Source organism: Manis pentadactyla, chromosome 5 (assembly GCF_030020395.1).
Source record: "Manis pentadactyla isolate mManPen7 chromosome 5, mManPen7.hap1, whole genome shotgun sequence".
NCBI lineage: Eukaryota > Metazoa > Chordata > Mammalia > Pholidota > Manidae > Manis > Manis pentadactyla.
This window is the reverse complement of record NC_080023.1, coordinates 161,758,485-161,770,271: the sequence shown is the minus strand read 5'-3', so window position 1 is coordinate 161,770,271 and position 11,787 is coordinate 161,758,485.

Sequence of the window (11,787 nt, the reverse complement as noted above, 5' to 3'; positions counted from 1 at the left end):
AACAGGTGCAAAAGACAGGGTACCAGAGGAGAAGGCTGAAGGGGAAGCAACACACCCAGGGGGTGCCTAGCGAATTTACCCCCCTCCACAGCAACGTTCCAGGAACACTGACAATAACTAACATTGATTAACATTTACTGTAGGCCAGGCACTCAATCAAGCACTTTATAATCATTTTCTCATTTAATCTTTAGAAAACCTGATATGATCGCTGCTGTTATCCTCATGTCTGCAGAAAGAGACTAAGGCTCAGAGAGGCTAAGCAACCAGCCAAGGGTGACCCAGCCAGTCAACAGAAGCAGTGAGATTGAAGAGCCTGGTACCAGAGCCTACACTTCTCGGTATCACATTCAGCAGTCTCTGCAACCGGTGGAAGGGTGGCTAAGCCTGGAAGGTGGGCCATGTAAGAGCTGTAGTGCAGCAAAGGTCGTCATCTTCAGCGATGGCCTGGCGTCTTACCTCCAGAAGGCCTTCACCTGGGGAGGTGGGACTCTGTGGGCTCTTAGGAGTTGGGGTGTCCTCTCTGTTCTACCAAGAGAATGCGGTGTCTTTAAGCCTGGCGGTGACATCTGGACCATGGCATGGTTTGCCCCACTTGCCCTAACATTCCTGCTCTGCCTCCGACACATGAACATTTTTTTCTTTTGCCCTTCTTGCAGCGAACTGTGCTGTACTTCTAAGCCAAACAGTGTGACACACATTCAAATTACAGTCCTCACCGATGACTGTTCGGGCCACTTAAGTCAGCAATCATCGTGACTCTGAATGAGCTTAATTATCAAGGTACTTCAGTGCATAAATAACAACGTGTCCCCTGTTAGCCAGAGTGAAGGCCTAATTGAATCCAGTAGTCTGGTCTCACCTGCTGGAAACCACTGAAATTTGGTCCTGACACTTCACAGTACATTGTGAGGATGACGGGAGGGGTCAGCACAGTGGGGCTGCCAACCCCCAAGGCCGGACCTTTTGTGCCAAGACTCCAGACTCTTCTCTTCAGAGGGCAATTCGACTAAAAGCAAAAAGAGATGGATTTAAAAAAAAAAAAAAACCTCAGTGAGAACATCCATCTTCAGACTCGGCATCTCATTTGATCCACCCAAGGACTGCAGAGGTGCCGTCCTCCTGCACAGTGCCGGGACCTTAACCAATATCAGTTGAATGAGTGGCGATTCATAGATGAAGAAACTGAGGATCGTAGGTCCCACAACTGGTCCAAGCTGATGCAGTCAGTCCAGGGCAAGGCCTGGCTGTGATCTCAGATGTGCCAACTCAGTCATTGGATAGAGAGTCTGGGACAATTAGGGCAGCCAGCATCCCCACCCCAACTCATCCTCCCAGATCTAAGGCTAGCAGCTTTGAACAACAGAGGCTGGAGCCCAGGCCCTCCCCGCTCCAGCTTCTGCCCTAGAGACCAGGGCAGCCTGGGGACCACGCAGAACAGACTGCAGCAGCCACAGGTGTCCAAAGTTCAGACACTCGGGTCTCAGCACCTCCCAGAGCATCCTCCCGGTTTTCTCTTTGACCAAAACCCCTCCTCTAGACTCGGAGGGTCAGAGTCTCTCCAGCTATCCATCCCTTTCCACTCCATCTACCCAAAGAGTTTTTTGACCTTTTTTATCCAAAGACTGCTTTGGCAATCTGTTGAAGCCTGTAGATCATTTCTCAGAATAACAGTTTTTATATGCATAAAATAAAACAATGAATCAGAAAGGAAAGCAAAGATGATGAAATATAGTTATGAAGTGTTTATCATTTACAGTTCATCAGTTACTATTTATCAAACGCAGTTATCAAGTGTTTGCAAAATGTGGTATGGGAGTATATGCGCTCCTTTATCAATGCATTAAACAATGAGAGGTATCACTTCCATAATTTCAAATTAGCAATGAGCATGAATGACATTTGAGGTGTCTGCAGTAACTACGATGTGAAATAAAATAAAAATATCAGTGATTCTTCTTGGTAACAGAGTCAAGATACTGCTACTATAGTTTGTTGCCTACATTCAAAAATTGAAGGAAATGTTAAATTTCAATAAGGTATTAGTGAAAACAAAAACATAGTATTTTCCCATCTAAGTTTACAGACTCACAGAATTCTGTCCAATACCCTAGATAGCAGACCTGAAGTCCAGAAGCCCTGCTCTAACCCCAGGCTGAACCAGTACCCACCCCACTCTGTGCTTGGAGAAGGAAGGAAAGAAGAGCTTTCTAAATCAGCGTCCTTGCCCCAGTCTGCCCCTGTACCTACACCCGCACAGGGTCCTGGAGCCTCATCACCCCAGCACCCCGCCCCCCACTTGTCCACCCTAGGCTATTTTCTAGAATCTTGGCTTCCTACTTGCCATTGGTTTCACTCTTTTATCATTTCCCTTGTTACCAACTTTTCTCTTATGTGCCCAAACTACACCCCATATTTTCCTTTCCAGCCTCCAGCTCTTATCACGCCTCTTTACACCATCTTCCTTAGGGGGACTCACAATACACATGACACTTTAGACAATCACAATGCCAAGGGAACGCCACCCTCTCCTCTCATTTAAAATTGGCACCTCCAATGCCAGGCTGGGAAGCCTCCACTGCACAATAATCCATCCCTGCCTCAACTCAGAGAGAACCAGTTACTGCTTGGAATTACCCTGAGCATGCCACCAAGACCAGCCCCTTCTCCCTGAGCAGACCCTGCCACACAGTAGGAAGAAGTACGGGCTGTCTTAACATCAATGTGATGTTAATATAGGATGGGGACATAGTCAGCCCTCTGAGCTAGGAAGTATGTGTCCACACACTGACTGAGGCACACTTCAGAATGAAGAGAAACGAGTAGAACTGTGCTGGAGAACTGTTCGTTAAACAATCAGTAGGTCAAGTATGTGTAAAAAAGGAAACAAAGTCGCCTCTAATCCCTGAAGCCTCACCTTCCCCTGCCTCCCGCACCTGTAAAAAGGTACTCATTCTCTTGCCAAAGCTCTGTCCTCAGGAAGGCAGACTGAAAATGAACCATGGAAATTATCTAAACATAGGGCTCAGGGTTTCCAATCCAGCTTTTGCAACTTGCATTTAGGATTGAGCAAGGAGTGGTGTTGATGAGACTGATTCATGAGTTCGCTTGGCTTTTGCAACTTATAGTCAAGGAAACAATGTAGATCCACATCTCTTGCTCCCTATGTTTGCAGATGGGTGTGAAAAATAGCCAGCATCTATTGTTGTGGCTATTATTTGTTTTGAATATGGGATGTGGTTTGGGCATTCAGAGCTGTACAAAAAATTGTTGATTTTTCATTAGGACACTCTTCAAACCATCAAAACTTCATAGCAATGAGGAGGAGGAAGTCAAGACCTCACGCTGTGTGTGCATTGTATCCAGAATCACAATAAAAATAGCTAAGTTACATCTTGTACAGACAATGTTCTAAGTGCCTTATATGCAATGTTTCCTATAATCCTCACAACATTATGAGGTAAGTGCTATTTTATCCTCATTTGACAGATAAAGAAATGAGGCTCAAGGAAGGGAAGTAATTTACTTAAGTTCTCACAGCTAATAAGCTAATAAGAGCTGGGGCGTGAACTCAGGCATGCCTGTTCTCAGTTCTGTGCCCGTAACCATGTATGTATAACATAGTAAGAGAAACCCTTGACTTAGGAGGTTAAGCACCCAAGGTTTAGCCCTAGCTCTGCCAGGAGTTTAAGCATCTGAGCTGTATCCTGACTCGGCTACATACCTGCTGGGTGACCGTGGATAAGTCACTCCCTGTCTCTGGGTGTCACCCAGCCTCACTATATTGATGAGTACAGCCCTCCTTGTGTAGCCCGAGGCAGGGCTCAGGTGCTGTGATCCCCTGAGATCCCCTGACAGCCTCCTGCCAGTCGGGAAGGATGTGAGAGGAAGGAGGAAATGCTGAGATCTGTGGCACTGTGGGAGGCAGAAAAACTTACATTGATATAAAAAGGGATTTTTCAAAAGTAGGATGCTGACAAACGTCTCCGAAACTTACCCATGAAACAAGAGTGCCTCCTCGCCTTGCCTCACCTTGGTGCAAGTGGAGAGGAAGCGGGGTGCTGAGAGCCCCACTGCCACTTGCCCACTGAAACTCAAGAACACTGAGGTTCACCACACCTTGGTGCCCCTTCCTTGAAAAATGATGCTGGTAACCCAAGCAGAGAGCTGGGGTTGTGTAGACGTCTGGTGCACACCAATCTGCATCTGGGGTGGGTCCTCGGGACCCATAATACACGAAGGAGCACCCAAAAACGAGCTGAAGCTGCTACCATCCTAGGACCAAGATGTAGGAAAAGATAGAGGAAAAAGGGCCTTACCAGATAGATCTCTCCCCACTGACTGGTCCTTCGGGGGGGAAATTAAGCTGCCTGCCTATCTCACTCCTTACACCAAAACAGAAGCAAGACAGATCAGAGATGTCAACCTGAAAAGGCTATGCAAAAGAATACCATAAGGACATTTAGGTAAATAGTTCTATAACTGCAGGATGGCGAGGACATTTTTTTCCAACATCAAGGCAAGAATAGAAACCAAACAGGAAAAACTGGCAGATGATACTACATAAAAAATACAAACCTTCTGTTTGACCAGTAAATAAACTTGGAAAAATATTTTCAACATATGTTACAGACAAAAGGTTACCATTATTCATAAAGACAGAAAACTCTTACCTAAAAAATAAGGGGGAAATTGCCACCACCAAAAGGAGAAGGAGTTACCGTATGAGCTAGCAGTTCCGTTCCTGGTATCTATCCAAGAGAAATGAAAACATGTCTGCACAAAAACTCATAAGTGAATGCGCACAGCAGAATTATTTATAATATCCAAAAAGTAGAAATAACCCAAATGTCTATAAATGAAATATGATAGATGCATGTAATGGAATATTGCTCAGCAATAAAATAGAAGGAAGACCCAACATGGATGAACCTTGAAAACATCCTAAGGAAAAGAAGCCAGTCACCAAAGACCCCATCTTACACCATTCCCTTTATATGAAATGTCCAGAATAGGCAAATCTATAAAGACGGAAAGTAGATTAGTGACTGCGCAAGGCTCACAGGATTGGGAAAAATGGAGACTAACTACTAATTAGAGCACAGGGGCTTGTTCTGGGGTGACAAAAATATTCTAAAATTGATTGTGTTCATAGTTATACAACTCCCTGAATACACCAAAACCCATCAAATTGTAACTTTAAGTGGGTGCATGGTATGGTATATGAATTACATATCAATAAAGCTGTGTATTTTAAAAAATCAATGTTCTTGATAGTAAGAACAGAGTTTAATTCAAAGTAAAATGATAGGAAACTGGAAGAAGACAGCCTGCTGGGTGACCGTGGATAAGTCACTCCCTGTCTCTATAATGAAATATAGAAATGAAATTTTTATTCCACATGAAATTATAATGAAAGTTTTATTCCACAATAAAATGTAGACATCTTGGACCTTTAAGTACTAAGTAGCAGGTATCATCAAAATATGTAAAAAAAAAATTGCTGTAAATACAGGAACTTGAAAGATGAAAAAGGGACTTGCAGTTCTTATCCCATGAAATATCAAGGGTACTAAAAATAAGCAGGACTACATAGGACCTGATTAGTAAAATTGGTACGATAGGTCCAATAGATAAGTTTCACCTCTATAAACTCAAAAAAACCATAGTGTTTTAAAAGAGTATGAAGTATCAATGGAGTATTTACAGAAGTTAATTATTAAAGAAAACCTTAGTAAAATCACCAAAGTAAAAATAGCATATAGCACATTTTTCAAAAACAATACACAATACAATAAAATCTAGTAATAAAAAACTAACAGAAAAGTTGACACACACACCAAAAAAAGCCAAATGACTAAGAAACAAAATTCAATTTTTGTTTCAAACAGAAATCAAAACTGAAATTGCACTAAACTACATGTTCCACAAATTCTAAGACCTGGTTACTCCTTTCAAGTATTTTGCAAACTGTATTTTCCACAGAAGCATAACAGGATAAATGCTGTATTTCCCTCCCATAATATGTTGTTGGCTCTAGTTGGTGTTAACACTAACCTGTGTCTTCTTATTTGTTCTTGTACATTTAATTGTACTTTTTTCTTACTTTTTATTTATGTCCATTTAAATTGCTAGGAATCCTACTTTTATATTTTATATACTTACCTAGAAGTTTATTTCCTTCTTCCTGCTTAGTAATTCTAGTATTAAGGGCAATGAATTTTCCAATGAAAATAGCTTTGGTTGACTCCCAGAAGAAAAAACATTTAAAGCTTTTTCCTGATTATAAAAGTAATACATTTTATAAGTAAAAGAGTAGAATTCAGTAATATATGACTTAGATGAAAAAGGCCTCTATTTTCTCTAATTCCACCCCCTACCACTCCCTGCTCCCTTAACTTTTTAAGTTACAGTTTGAATATTCTTTCAAAATGTTTCTAGGCTATTAACAAGAGCGTGTATTTCTATAATCATCTTTTTAACTGAAATCAAATAATGCTTTCATACTTGACAGAAAATTAATTCTTTTCACTTGACCATATAAATGTCAACTTTCTATATTAGATGGTGACATTCAGTTATATGGGCATAACCATGTGTATTTAATAAGTCCACCATGACTGCCCTTTCAGTTGTCTTCACTTTTGGATTTTACGATCACTGCTGCAATGAGCATTCTTACTGATGCATCTTGGCACACGTACAAGTTGTTACTCCTATGCTAATAGGATTTGTGGTTTTCTTGTTATTACTCCACAGATACCAAGCAAGATTCCTGGGACCACACACAATGTTGTCTAGGACCAAAATCCCACTTTGAAATAGTATGATAAAAGAAACAAGAAGTGCCTGCCTGTTGCAGTTTCAGAATAGTTGGCAACAGCAGGCCCCCAAGAGAGATCCAAATAGGAATCCGAATGGAGAAAAAAATAGAAGGACTTCAGGTCTTGTAAATGTGTGAAACTAAATTCACAGTTATCAAAACCTGAGGGACACTACAGACTGACTGCCTCCTACTGGCTGTGGTCAGCTAATGCAGGTTAAAATTCATAGGCACACACAGTTCTACCGGTCCCTGGGGCTGCACGAGGTGATCATGAACTGCGGAGGTAAAGTCTAAGACCCAAACAAGCCAAGAAGACTTCTTCTGGGATGTTCTTCCCACTTCCACTGTTGCCAAGGGAGACTGAGCCCACCTGGAGTGGGGAGCAGAACAGGAAACCGCCACGGCCAAGAAATCCTAACTAGAGGGGGCAGGAGGAATAATTAAAGATAACAGGAATGAATTCATTTGAAAACAAAAAAAGAGCTGAACTAGTTATTTTTCAAAAACTCTAAGAGCTCATATTTCCAAAAATATTAATAATACAAGAGCTAAACCAGGATATATACTATCAGGCTGAGCAGGGTCCACCCCAGTGTATAAGGAGAAATGCTTAGAGAGGAGCAAGGCAAGATGTGATGAGAGATAACGTGGGAAAGGCAGACAGGTGCCTGATCACAGAGCATCCTGGGCAGCACGCTGAAGAATGTGGACTCTACTCAAGGGCATTTGGGGCTGGTTTATGTCTTTTTAAATGGAGAAGTAGCATGATTACTTTTTATTCTTAGAGCAATTGCTGTGGGCAGGAGGATGAGGGAGGGCATTTGAGGCAGAGAAAACTCTAGTAACACTCGAATGAGAGGCAAGAAGGAATGACCCGGCAGTGGCAATAGGGGTGGGGAAAAATCTGGCTCCTAGTGAGAGAAACTAAGGTATGGGGAGAGTACAAGACAATACCCAGTTTTATTGTTGGGTAAATGTTTTTTCATTTATAAAATGAAGACAATATCAAATCAGGTTATTGTCAAGATTATATAAGTGGGTCTGCTTTAAAGTTAATTTATAGCCCATCTTTGTTTCAGAAAAGATTTAATGCCCCTTAAACTAAAATAATAGATGTGGAAACACTGTGAAAGACCCCCACGAATATGAAAGATCGCCACTGACCATTTAGCACTGACACCGTCATGAACATCAGTTGAGTTTAGAGACCATGGGTTTGTGATGCTGCACGGGGCAGGGCAGAGGGGAAGCTCAGTTGACTGGCCCAGCAGACCATTCCAGGTACGACCCTGGGGCCTGGAAGAAAGCCCAAGGTTTATGAAGCAAGTCTGGGAGTTGTGAGCTCAGTGGGTCTGGAATCAGGGGCGCACGGTGAGCCAGACACTGTGCCAGACCTATTGAAACTGTTTATCTCATTGAATCCTCAGAGCAAATTTGCAAGGAAATCATTATTTAAATAAAAAAAAAAAAGACTTTACAGATGAGAAAATTTGAGGCTCTCAAAGGTTAATTAGCCTCCTCCGTGGGAATTCACGCCGACTTTTCTGTTCTTTCCCAGTGATGCATAACATTTCTGTGTCTGAAAGGGCAGAGCTGTGGTTCCATAGAAATATGTCCTCAGCAACGGCCTATCTGCAGCCCTGGCAGGAGTTGAAGGCTGCTGGGAGCGGGTGAGGGGAGGGGGTGCCTGACTAGCAGGTGGTGCTTCAGGGGGAAGAGCAAGCCCTGTGCCCTTCCTCTACAGTTACCCCTTCTCTCTGTTCTTCGGCAACAAGCAGCCCCTGGGTGCCCCCCTTCCCCTGGCAGGCCGCCGCTGGCAGCTCTCCAGCTCTCTCATCCCTGGTCTCATCTCACAGTGATGTGACCTGGCTGTCCTCCGGGGCCTGGCCTGGCTGCAGGTCACAGCGCAGTCTTGTGGCCGCCATGGAACCTCTCTCCTTAGGCTCACAAAACCAGGGTATTGCACTGTGAATTCCTTGCAGGGGGCTGAGGTAGGACTGTGGAGTTGGCACCATCCGTTGTCCCTCCAGCATCAAGTCCAAGGGAAAAAAATGCTGTTGAACCAATAAAATACTTGACAAAATTCCCCAACATCAGTTTTAACTAGTCACCTACTCTTGCCTTGGGCAGCCAGACACCTCTCCAGTTCCCAACTTGGCAAATCCTAAACATGGGGTTTCTGGCTGCCCCAGGAATGGTCCCACTGGGAAAACCCTGTGAGGACCCCCATGGCCCACCCCTGGCCTGATCCCAGGGACTCCTCATCCTGACCTAACCCAACCTTGATTCCACTTCCACTAAGTCCTGTACCAAGTACAGTGGCCCCCCAAGTCCCCCCCCGCCATTCACACACCTTACATGAGACTGGCTGTCCTGGGTGACTACCAGCCACCAGGAACAGGCATCTTTAGGGACAGATCTCAGACAGCAAATTCTACCCAAGACAGCCAGAGGAATGAAAAAAGGCAGATCTGTGGGTTCAGACATGAGGGTGGCGAGTGTAAACCGCTGGTCTGCACTGAAGTCAGGGTCATGGAAACAAAGAGGAAGTAGGGAAACAGAGACAGGTCAGAGCAGGGAAGAAGGCAGGAGAGGCTGAGCACAGGCCTTGAACCTCACTGATGCCTTGTGGGCCAGCAGGTGCAGGATGAGTGGGAGGGTCCTGCCAGATGAAAGGGCAGAGCCAGGGTTTGGTACCACTCATCAGGGGGCACCAGGGACAGGGTACAATCCCTGACTCTATCTGGAGGGTGATGGTGTCTGAATGTATCCATGCCCCTCCCCAAACCTGGGGCTGCCCTCCTCCTGCCTCAGTTCCCACCCCTCACCCATGGAGCAGGGATCAGCATCAAGAACCTGGAAGAGCAGGACTCAGAAGGAAGGGGCTTCTAGAGTCTCAGTAGCAATGCTCAGTAAGGCGCATGCTCAGAGCTCACCTGATGTAGAAAGCCTGCACTTCAGGGAGACCATGGGGCCTGCACATGCTCTGGGCCAGTCACTCAGCCTCCACTGGCCCTTTCACTGTGGTCTGATCTAGAGGAAGCCATGGGGACCAGAGCTCAGCCAGGATCTTACAGATCAGCCTTGGATTGGCTCCATCAGAGGTAGAGGCCCTGGGCATCCTGGCCCCCCTCCCAGGGGTTTAAACCCCCCGTCCTATGAGTATGTGCTCATACATTTGCTGAGTAAATAAATGAGGTAAAGAGACAGGAGAGGCTGTAGAGGAAAAAAGAATGCAATGATCATAAGGAGAAGGGGAATATTTTTGTGTGGTTGCTGTATAACTGACATTATATCCACTCGGCAACTGGGGGTGAGTCAGAGGTGGAGGGTCTTCCTGAAACCCACCCCTGACTGGGTCATTCCCCTGCTTAAAATCTTTCAATGACTCTGTATTGCAATCAAAGTAAAGTCTGAATACCTTAAGGAAGCTTCCAGGGTCATATGTGATCTGGCCCCTGCCTACTTCCAGTCTCTTGCCAGACCCAACCACACACCTCCACCCCACCCCTGCTGGCCCTGCCCTCTGCATTCCAGCTGATTGGACATTAGACACACACTGTTCTGCCACTTGCTTTTTTCACTCAATGCATCATCAACCTCTTGCTAGGCCCACAGGTCTGCATTCATACCCAACACTTTCTATGCATGATCCCACTTAATCCTCTCAGCAAATCTGTGAGATGCGGTAATTACACCCATTTTACAACAAAAGAAACTGAGGCTGAAAGGTTAAGTGACTTGTCCAGGTGGTTGTTCATGCTAAGCCATGCTCCACACCAGCTGTGAAGGTGACAGTAAGCACAGGCAAGCAGGGCTATCACTGGCATCCCACAGCCCAGTAGTTGGGACCCAGAAACACGGGGCGGTGGGAAGGAAAGGAGGACAGGCCTGTCAGACACATGCCTGGGGAAACTGGCCTGGAGTGACCAGCTCAACATGATTTGCCCAGGATTTTCCAAGTTTTAGCACTGAATGTCCCACATCCCAGGAAACCATCAGTCCTTGTTTTAAAACTGAAAGTTCTACATCCTGGGAATACCTACCCTCAGCTCCCAGCAAGTGGGGTCCCTTAGTCACCCTAAATCAGGTCAGATTCCTTGCCCATCAGATGAAGTGCCTAAGGATAGGCAGGCTCAAAGCCAAGATTAAAGCTGCAATTCAGATATTAAAATGTGCAAGATATGCGCTCAGGCACAGTGAGACCCCAGCCAGAAACTGAGGCAGGGGGGAAAGGAGCCCCTGCTGTGGGCAAGGGCTGGCCGGAACCAGGCTGGACCAGGACAGGGGCCAGAGAAGAAATGCCAGTCCAGAGCCCCGGCTGTCTTACTTGCAGCTGTGTCCCCAGTTTCCAGCACACAGCAAGAGCCAGATGCAGGCAAGTGTGCATGCAGGCTCCAAACAACCAGAGGGGATCCTCAAGACCCCGATGCAACCAGCTCGGTGGCACCACAGCTAACGCCCAGGTTGGATGTGTGGGGGCAGGCAGGTGCAAGGAGCCAGGACAGGGACAAACCCATCTGAGACAGGGACAGAGAGAACAGCCGACGGGGGCCTTGCTGCTGGAGGGCTCACTGTGCGGACAGCTCTGGGGGACGGGGGCACCTGGTCAGGACACAGTCATTTTCTTTCTTCTCTTAGGGGAGACCCAGCCTTCAGCAAGCACAGCCAAGACGACAAACCTTTCACTGAGGCCTTCTCCCAAAGTCTTCACTGTGAGGAAGTCTCCATCATTAGCCAAAATTCAAGGCCAGTCAAGCAGGGTATCGTCAGGCAATCACTTCTCTCTTGCAGGGCGCTTTCTACATTATCGCTGCGCGGCCCGCAGGGTCTCGACGGTCAGGCCTGGGAGGCAGCGGCGCCACCTTGTGGCTCTTTCGAGAACACCACAGGGCTGTGTTCAGCCCCTTCACCTGCTGGGGTGTGTTCAGCCCACGGTTTCTGAGAACTCCCAACTTCCG